The following is a 10,777-nucleotide window of genomic DNA, read 5'->3' as shown; positions in this document are numbered from 1 at the left end:
GCTGGGGTGTAATGCAGGGGAGGGGGGTGCAGATGCTGGGGTGTAATGCTAGGCGGACAATAGCGGTATTCAGGAGGAGGAGCCCCACAATGTAATCAAACTCATCGTGCAGCATCTCCTGACAGTACGGTCTGGCGGGTTGGGATCATTTGGTCTATTGCATTATGGTCGAAAGTCATTAGGTCGAATCCATTAGGTCGACATGCTAAAAGGTCGACATGACTCTAGGTCGACATGGGAAAAGGTCGACATGATTCTAGGTCGAAAGGTCATTAGTTCGACAAGGTCATTAGTTCGACATTGTCTATGTCGACATTCACAAGGTCGACATGGGGTTTTTCACTGTTTTTTACCTGAATGTCAACACAGTCGACATGGACACAGTTTAAAGTGCACTGCATCCCCTCGCATCGCTCGCTGCGCTCGCGATGCGTCGGGCACGGTGCCTCGCTACGCTCGGCACACTATTTTATTCTCCCACCACGCCCTAGTGGATGGTAGGGCATGAAATACCGCCTGTCGGCACATGTTGGCTCAAAAAAACAGTGAAAAACTCCATGTCGACCTTGTGAATGTCGACATAAACAATGTCGAACTAATGACCTTGTCGAACTAATGACCTGTCGAACTAATGACCTTTCGAACTAGAATCATGTCGACCTTTTCCCATGTCGACCTAGAGTCATGTCGACCTTTTAGCATGTCGACCTAATGGATTCGACCTAATGACTGTCGACCATAATGCAGTAGACCAAATGACCGCATCCCGGTCTGGCTTATTATTTCTGCTTACCTGGATGCTACTTGGAACAAAGTGGACGGATCTACATCGGAGGAGCCTTGTAAGTATAATTTCCTTCCACATGTACCCCTTGGATTTCTTCAGGACAAGCAGACGGATGGATGCAGACCTACATATGGGGGCAACACAAGGGCCACTGCCTATGTCAGGGGTAACCAACTACAGTCCTCGAGAGCTACCAACAGTTCACGTTTTCCAGCTCACCTCTCAGGTACACAGGTGCACTCATTACTGACTGACACATTTTTTTTTTTTTTTTAATTAAGTAATTTTTATTACGTTTTTTTATATATGTGAACTTAAAACACCTGGACATGAACATTATGGTAACATGCACACAAAGGGTAACCATACGCCATAATTTGGTATTAACAGATATATCTGCAAACGAATATTAGGAATGTACAGCAGATTGGGCTAATAATATAACACAATACTCCATAACACCTGCCATGCCACCATGGCATTCATCATCCGCGGCTACCGCCTGGAGGACTGTAAGAGTAGAACAGTCACATGGTCTGATCACATGATGTGTGCGCCAGAAACTGAAGTGGACCTAGCCACGATTAGAGATGGGCAGTACGATTCATTGGAATGAGTTGAGCCGCACGACTCAGCTCAGTAAAGTGTGTTGAGACAGTGGGCTCTCGAGTCACGACTCATATGGAATTACAGGCACAGGGAGACAGTGCAGGGCTCACAGCACACTCAGGGACTTGCAGAGTCTCTGTCCCTCAGTGTGTGCTGTGTGCCGGCAGACAGAGGGCGAAATGTAATAGAGTGCGATTTTTTAGACATGTGCGATTTTTGGTCAAAAACGGCCGAAATCGCACATTTTCCGAAAATCGCACATTTAATAGGTTGAAAATCGCGGTAAAAAATCGCACTTTTTACCGCGAAATCGCACTTTTAGAAGTGCGATTTTTAGTCACATTTCAATTCGCATCCAGATGTTTTCCCATTATAAAGTATACAACTCGCAAATGTAATAGGGTGCGATTTTTGGTCAATGTTACCAAAAATCGAAAAAAAAATAGACCAGGTTCTGACAGGCGAATTTGACAGAACCATGCACAGATCATTGAGATCTGTGCATGGTTCTGTTAATAAAAATGTGTAAAAGTGTTTTTATAAAAAAAAAAAACGGCGTGGGGTCCCCCCTCCTAAGCATAACCAGCCCCGGGCTCATTGAGCCGGACCTGGTTCCAAAAATACGGGGGAACAAAAAGCATAGGGGTCCCCCGTATTTCTGAAACCAGCCCCGGACTCTTGGACCGGTCCTGGTTCCAAAAATACGGGGGACAAAAAATCTGGGGGTCCCCCGTATTTTGAAACCAGCACCGGGCTCCAACAGCCCGCGGTGTCATGCCACAGCCGGGGGACACTTTTTATACAAGGTCCCCCGGCCAAAACATGAGCACCGTGGCTGGTCAGCCTTGGACGGGGTACCTGGAGGAGTGGGGACCCCCCCAATAAAGGGGTCCCCCCCCCCCAGGCTTCACCCGTCCAGGGCTGAAGCCCGGGGCTGTCACCGGCGTCCGTGGCCAGTGGACGCCGGCCTGATAGGGTTAAATCCATCATACATATCATTACATTGCTTTTTACCGGCGAACTACAAGTGCCAGCAGACCTCCCCCGCATGCTGGGACTTGGAGAACCACAAGTCCCAGCATGCAGGGCATTAATGGGCCCGCTGGGACTTGTAGTCCACCTGTAAAAAGAATGTTTATAAAAAACACACACACAGAGAAGTACAAGTTTAATACACACACACACCTCAATTTTACACCAGCGTTACTTACCATTCCTGGATCCAGCGCTGGTCTGGCTGCTTTACAGGCGGCTCCCCCCGCACTGACAGGCAGCGGGGAGAACCGCTTTCTCCGTTGCCTGTCACCGGCTTTCTCCGTAGCTTCTGTAGCTCTGTCCCAGTGCTACAGAGGCTGAGAGCGTGATTGGCTGAGCTACAGTATGCGTCTCCATGGAGACGCATAGCTCAGCCAATCAGGACTGAGCTATGCGTCTCCATGGAGACGCATACTGTAGCTCAGCCAATCACGCTCTCAGCCTCTGTAGCACTGGGACAGAGCTACAGAAGCTACGGAGAAAGCCGGTGACAGGCAACGGAGAAAGCGGTTCTCCCCGCTGCCTGTCAGTGCGGGGGGAGCCGCCTGTAAAGCAGCCAGACCAGCGCTGGATCCAGGAATGGTAAGTAACGCTGGTGTAAAATTGAGGTGTGTGTGTGTATTAAACTTGTACTTCTCTGTGTGTGTGTTTTTTATAAACATTCTTTTTACAGGTGGACTACAAGTCCCAGCGGGCCCATTAATGCCCTGCATGCTGGGACTTGTGGTTCTCCAAGTCCCAGCATGCGGGGGAGGTCTGCTGGCACTTGTAGTTCGCCGGTAAAAAGCAATGTAATGATATGTATGATGGATTTAACCCTATCAGGCCGGCGTCCACTGGCCACGGACGCCGGTGACAGCCCCGGGCTTCAGCCCTGGACGGGTGAAGCCTGGGGGGGGGGGACCCCTTTATTGGGGGGGTCCCCACTCCTCCAGGTACCCCGTCCAAGGCTGACCAGCCACGGTGCTCATGTTTTGGCCGGGGGACCTTGTATAAAAAGTGTCCCCCGGCTGTGGCATGACACCGCGGGCTGTTGGAGCCCGGTGCTGGTTTCAAAATACGGGGGACCCCCAGATTTTTTGTCCCCCGTATTTTTGGAACCAGGACCGGTCCAAGAGTCCGGGGCTGGTTTCAGAAATACGGGGGACCCCTATGCTTTTTGTTCCCCCGTATTTTTGGAACCAGGTCCGGCTCAATGAGCCCGGGGCTGGTTATGCTTAGGAGGGGGGACCCCACGCCATTTTTTTTTTTACTTTTTTTTTTTAGCACAAAATCGCATTTATGAAAATGCGCACATTTTCATGACTGAAAATGCGCACATTTTCATGACTAAAAATCGCGGCAAATCGCATTTTTTGCCGCTAATTCGCATCTCATTACATATGCGAATTCGCGGCAAAAAACGCGATTTTTAAAGGTGCGATTTGGTGCGATTTTTTTTTAGTCTAAAAAAACGCACCCTATTACATTTCGCCCAGAAAGTTAGTCAGTGGCTGGGCTCATGAGTAGTGTGGAATTGCAGGCACAGGGAGACAGTGCAGGGCTCACAGCACACTCAGGGAGTTGCAGAGGCTCAGTCACTCATGCCCCTTTCAGACCGCACTTTGTAAACGGTATATTGCCGTTTTTTTACCGTTTTAAAACGGTAATCTGTGCAGTCTGAAAGGTGCAGGACCACTTAACCGGTTAGAAAATACCGTTTTTTCTAACCGGTTAAAATGCAGGGTCCTACCAGTTTCAGAACTGGTATTTTAGGCTCAAAATCGTGTCTGAAACGGTATTTAGGACCCAGCCAATGAGCTGGGTCCTAAATTCAGCGCAGTGAATATTTAATGAGCGCTCATTAAATATTCACAGCACTGGAGCCGCCCCGCGCCCCCCCCGCGCACGTGTCGACACCCCTCCCCCCCCCGTGTCGACCTACCCCCCGTGCAGCCGGTACCTCCGTTGTGGATCCCGGCACTGCAGTTCAGTATGGTCGGAAGCACTTATGAAAAAAAGTGTCTTTCAGAAAATGGCTGCCCCATAGGAAAACCTGTTTAAAAAAACTGTCTTTCGTATGGGGGCAGCCATTTTCCAAAAGTCACTTTTCTTATAAGAAAAGTGACTTTTGGGGGTAGGTCGACATGGGGGGGGGGGGCGCGCGGGGCAGACATTTGTGTTTCTTTATGTAATCATGTCCAGGAGATAAATCAAATAATCTCCCCCCCCCCCCCCCCGTTCCTGGAAGTTATATGTATTCAATGCTTTTTGCGAGTCAGGCTCACTGTTCGCTCCTGCATGTCACCGTGACCTCGCTGAAGCACTCACCACTTTTAATCATCTCCTCCTTTCTGTCTGTCTCCTTATTCAACGCTTCTGCAGCTCACCATCCCTTTTTGCGAACTCTGCCTAATTATGCGAGGGGAATAGGGGGAGCTGTAGCAGGAGAGATCAGGTTTCTCCTGCTCTCCACGTGAGGTGTGCAGACTTGACTTGTGTTTGAGCAGCGTGTTCGGGGGATCTGTGGATCTTGGCTTCTGAACAGGTTTAAGGTTAGTGTTTTGTGCATTGTTTTTATTACAACACATGGCTGTGTGACAATTTTAATTGGGTTTGTGGCTGCAGACTGGTGCTGTGTATTTTGTCCTCATTTATTCTTATTATTGTGTTGTGCTTTGGCCTTTCAGTGCCCTGGGTTTTTATTTTATTTATTTTGTAATTGTTAGCGTTTTTAAATGCCTTTTTGGGGGCTTTGGTTTAGTTTTAGTTTTTTTTAATACACCCCTAAATTGTGGTTTTATGTTAGGTGGGGTCTCCCTGAGCTTCCCTGCCTGCTGCATGCTGTTTTATGTTAGGGGGGGGTCTAACTAGGAGCATTACTGATTTCTTATTGGATACCATTAAAATAACTTATTAAATTCCAAATAAATTAATATAGAAGTACAGCATTATGGCACTTGCAATAAATACATTAGAGTACATTTTTTTTAATTTATAAACCATAAAAAAACAAAAAAAATAACAACTTTAACAAAGATAGCCCTACAGTTCACCTAAAAAAGATGCCGAGGGAAAAATGGAGAACTGCTCTAAAAAAAGAAACCAGCAGGACTCGCAATTTGTGCATTGAATACACTTTTGGAGAGAGACACTAAAATCCCCATTGAACAGAAATGGTGAGAAGTGCAGGGTGAACTGAGTTAGCTTCGCAAAATATTTTTGGAGAAGCAACAGAGCTGAATAGAGGGAAGCACAAAATAGGAGAGAAAAGTTCACCACTCTCCAAAAAACATGCACTCTCACCGTTTTTTTACGGCGACATAGGAGCATTGAATACATGCCATATAGTCTAAGGAAATTAGACTTTGTAGTATGTAATCTTGGTTCGTTATGCACTGGAAGTAAAATGTCACATTGAGATGCAAATCGTAAATGTATGGGAAGGATCTGACAATGCCAGTATGTTTTCTGTCTATTTAAACAGAGCCTGTGAGCCCAAGTTTTGGTACAATCTGCCTGATCTGAATGCTGTAACATTACTTGTATGCTGTACCTCCTAGGGACCTAGGAGAGGGCTCTTTTCAGAGCTTCTACTTTGAGCAAATAAACCATCTATTGCCTCGAGACGACTACTTTCATCTTGTGACCAACAGAATTATTGCAATAGTTCCGTTCTCCGGCTGTTCTGGGTACCAGTATCCAGCGTCCTCCCAGTCTCAGCCCTGCCAGCTACCAAAGCAGAGGCCTGGTCCGTGATCAGTGGGGAACCAAGTGAGCCCAGTCGTGCGTGTGTCAGCAGCGTGTCAGCGCACACCCTACAGCAGGTAGTACTCAGGTGCCAGCGGTTGGGCCTGAGTCAGTATCCGTGGTTCCAGACGCCACGTAGGAGGAGTCTGGTGGTGGCAGCGATATCCCCGCCCATTGTGTAGTGGGCGGAGTTAGCAACAGGCGGTTGCTGACGGTAAAAGGGAATCCCCTATTGGCCAGGTCCCTTGAGACCAGGAACCACTATCTGTGGACCCGAAGGGTGTAGCCAGAGCATAAGGGCAGGAGTCCAGTCACAGATGTATTTGGCCAGAGTGTAGTGGCTGCGGGCCAGGCACATCCCCACCCTTAGTTGGGCGTCCTACTGCTATCCCTGTGGCCCCTGACATCTACCGCAGAAGAAAATGAAATTTGTCTTACCTGTTAAATCTCTTCATGGACGTCATTTCTGGAGGGAGGAATTTAGACGTCTTTGTGAAGAGGAAATGAGATGCTAAACAGTCCTTTTGCTAATGGCTGGGGAATGACATGGCACAGCAGGTATCAGGATTTGTGTCTGTAGTTCCTGTGTAAAGGTGTTAGTAAGGAGCCCAGCACTGAGGCACAATGACAAAGTAAAAACACATATTCTAAAATGATATGTGCAGGCACTGAGCTGGTTCTACATGTCCCATGCTGCAGTGTTGCAGGGGGATGAAGCCCTGTGTAAGACAATGTATACAGTGTACAATGTATTTAAAATGTGTTGTGTGGCTTTTGGAGCCTGTGCAGTGCACAGGCTCAGTGTGTACAATGTAACACTTGTGCTTTAAATGTATTTTAAAGGAAAAGTGCACTTACTGGGGTTGCTGCATCCCAGGGGAATCCAGAATCCTGTGTGGGCTGCTGGGTTCCCCCCAGTCTTTACCCCAAAAACAGAATGCTTTCCCAGACAGCCTCCAAGCTGGGAGCTGTAGGGATGGTAGCAGGGAACATCAGCTTTCTAACAAGCTGAGTGGTTCCCTGGAGCTCCATGGGGCTCTCCATCTGCGGGCAGGGGATCAGGGCTGCCCATCCCGGGAGCTCATGTCTGGGCTAACGGTGTTCAGCTGGTCCCCTGGCAGGCTCCTGGAAGTATGTTTTGGAGGGAAACCTTCCCCCTAGCCAGACAAACCGGCACCTGGGTGGTACCTGGCCTCCCAGGTGGGCTGTGGCTCAGAGGAGTTACCACTCCCCTCTGTCTATAAGGACAATGCTGAATGTGCATGTGTCCAGCGCATGCACGTCTCATGCACTTAAGCTGATTGGTTGAAGACCACAGGGTGGGCTTACCCCCTCTGTTCATGTGGATTGGAGTAGCATATAAAGAGGGCTTCTGCCCTGGGTAAAGTTGTACTTCTACCTGACTTGAATGCTGTAACATTGCTGTATGCTGTCCCTACTAGCGATAGGAGAAGAGGTCTTTTAAGAGCTATTGGCAAATAATCACCTTTTCGACAACCGTTCTCATCTGGCGACCAACAGAATTACTGCACTAATTCCAATCTCCGGCTGACTGGGTACAAGCATGCAGCGTCTCTGAGTTCCGCTCTGCCAGCTACCGAAGCAGAGGTCTGGTCCGTGACCAGTGGGAAAACCAATCAACGCCAGTCAGTAACAGGCAGTTACTGATGGAAACAGGGAATCCCATATTGGCCAGGTCCCGTGAGACCAGGAAGCGCTATCTGTGGACCAGAAGGGCGTAGCCAGAGCGTAAGGGCAGGTCGTCCGGTCACACACCTTAACCCTTGTTCTATGTGGTTTTTGATTGTGGATACAGAGGAAGAAATAGAAGACTAAGCATATATGATTGATATACTCCTCTTTTATTGTTGATTACAGGATATGGATATGTGTCCATACAATCTGATTATCATTAGTCTGTATATGCTGCTTCAGGTCACTCGGAATGACAGCAATGTCCTATAGATACATAGTTACATAGTAGTGTAGTAGTTCACATGTCAATTGTTTCCAAGTCTGTTTCTTGTATTTGATATTGTCTTTATGACCATATTGCCATTGTTGTGATATGTTGATATGTTCCTACTCCTCTGTGCCCACAGAAAATCCAATAAATATATTTGAAAAAAATAAAAATAAACCTGAGGGTATGATGGAACCGGGGTATGAGGATACAAGGTATGATGGTACTGGGGTATAAGGATACAGGGTAAATGGTACAGGGATATGAGGATACAGGGATATGAGGATACAGGGGTATGATGATACGGGGGTATGATGATACGGGGGTATGATGGTACGGGGGTATGACGGTACGGGGGTATGAGGGTACGGGGGTATGATGGTACGGGGGTATGATGGTACCGGGTTTGATGGTACGGGGGTATGAGGATACGGGGGTATGATGATACGGGGGTATGATGGTACGGGGGTATGATGGTACGGGGGTATGATGGTACGGGGGTATGATGGTACGGGTGTTTGACAATACAGGGTATGATGGTACGGAGCTATGAGGATACAGGGTATGATGGTACGGGGGAATGAGGATACAGGGTATGATGGTACGGGGGTATGAGGATACAGGGTATGATGGTACGGGGGTATGAGGATACGGGGTATGAGGATACGGGGTATGATGGTACAGGGGTATGAAGGTATGGGGGCTATGAGGATACGGGGTGTGAGGATACAGGGTATGAGGATACAGGGTATGATGGTACGGGGTATGATGGTACGGGGTATGATGGTACAGGGGTATGATGGTACGGGGGTATGATGGTACGGGGGTATGATGGTACGGGGGTATGATGATACAGGGTATGATGGTACGGGGATATGAGGATACAGGGTATGATGGTACGGGGATATGAGGATACAGGGTATGATGGTAAGGGGTATGAGGATACAGGGTATGATGGTACGGGGTATGATGGTACGGGGTATGAGGATACGGGGTATGATGGTACAGGGGTATGATGGTACAGGGGTATGAGGATACGGGGTATGATGATACAGGGGTATGAGGATACAGGGGTATGATGGTACGGGGATATGAGGATACAGGGTATGAGGATACAGGGTATGATGGTACGGGGTATGAGGATATAGGGGGTATGATGGTACGGGGGTATGATGGTACGGGGGTATGAGGATACGGGGGTATGATGATACGGGGGTATGATGGTACGGGGGTATGATGGTACGGGGTATGATGGTACGGGTGTTTGACAATGCAGGGTATTATTTATTATTTATTTATTTATTAACAGTTTCTTATATAGCGCAGCATATTCCGTTGCGCTTTACAATAGCAGACAGTGAAACAACAAAACAGGGTATTTACAGACAGTCAAAATGTAGGAGGGCCCTGCTCGCAAGCTTACAATCTATAGGGAAATAGGCATTGATACATAAGGATAGATACTGTATTCTTTATTGCATCGATTCCACCAGAACGCAAGGTTCTATGACTGGTTCTGGAATTTGATAAGCTTGCCTGAAGAGATGAGTCTTCAGGGAACGCTTATAGGTTTGGAGACTGGAGGAGAGTCTTATTGTGCTTGGGAGGGCATTCCACAGAGTGGGTGCAGCCCGAAGAAAGTCCTGCAGTCGGGAATGGGAGCGGGTAATGAGTGTGGATGAGAGACGCAGATCTTGGGAGGAGCGTAGAGGTCGTGTTGGATGATATTTTGAGATAAGAGAGGATATGTATGTTGGTGTAGTTTGGTTTATGGCTTTGTGTGTAAGTAAAAGAATTTTGTATTGAATACGGTAGAATACAGGTAACCAATGAAGTGACTGACAGAGTAGCTTTGCAGACGATGAACGTCTGGCTAGGAAGATTAGCCTTGCAGCTGCATTCATAATGGATTGTAGTGGTGCGAGTCTGTATTGGGGAAGGCCAATAAGGAGACTATTGCAATAATCAATGCGTGAGATGATGAGAGCATGGATTAGAGTTTTTGCAGTGTCTTGTGTAAGGTAAGGGCGAATTTTAAATATGTTTTTTAGGTGCATGTGGCATGATTTTGAGACAGATTGAATGTGGGGTACAAAGGAAAGTTCTGAGTCAAGGATAACACCTAGGCAGCGAGCTTGAGAGGTAGGAGTGATTGTCATCTTCTCAACAGTGATAGAGATATCAGGTTGGTAACTACTATTTATTGGCGGAAATATAATTAATTCTGTTTTTGAGATATTAAGTTTGAGGTGGCGAGATGACATCCAGGATGAAACAGCAGAAAGGCATTCAGAGACACGCTTCAATACAGATGGCGACAGGTCCGGGGAGGATAGGTAGAGCTGAGTATCATCCGCATACAGATGATACTGAAATCCAAAGGAGCTGATTAGTTTGCCAAGAGATGAGGTATAGATTGAGAAAAGCAGGGGACCTAAAACTGAACCCTGAGGTACTCCAACTGAAAGAGGTAGCGAAGAGGAGGTAGAATCAGAGAAACGAACACTAAAGGAGCGGTTAGAGAGGTAGGATGAGAACCAAGAGAGGGCTGTGTCTTTAAGACCTATGGATTGTAGTGTTTGTATGAGAAGTGTGTGGTCAACAGTGTCAAAAGCAGCAGAGAGATCTAGAAGAATTAGTAGTGAGTAGTGGCC

Source organism: Crinia signifera, chromosome 1 (genome assembly GCF_055691185.1).
Source record: "Crinia signifera chromosome 1, ASM5569118v1, whole genome shotgun sequence".
In the NCBI taxonomy this organism is placed as follows: domain Eukaryota; kingdom Metazoa; phylum Chordata; class Amphibia; order Anura; family Myobatrachidae; genus Crinia; species Crinia signifera.
This window is presented reverse-complemented; position numbering follows the sequence as displayed.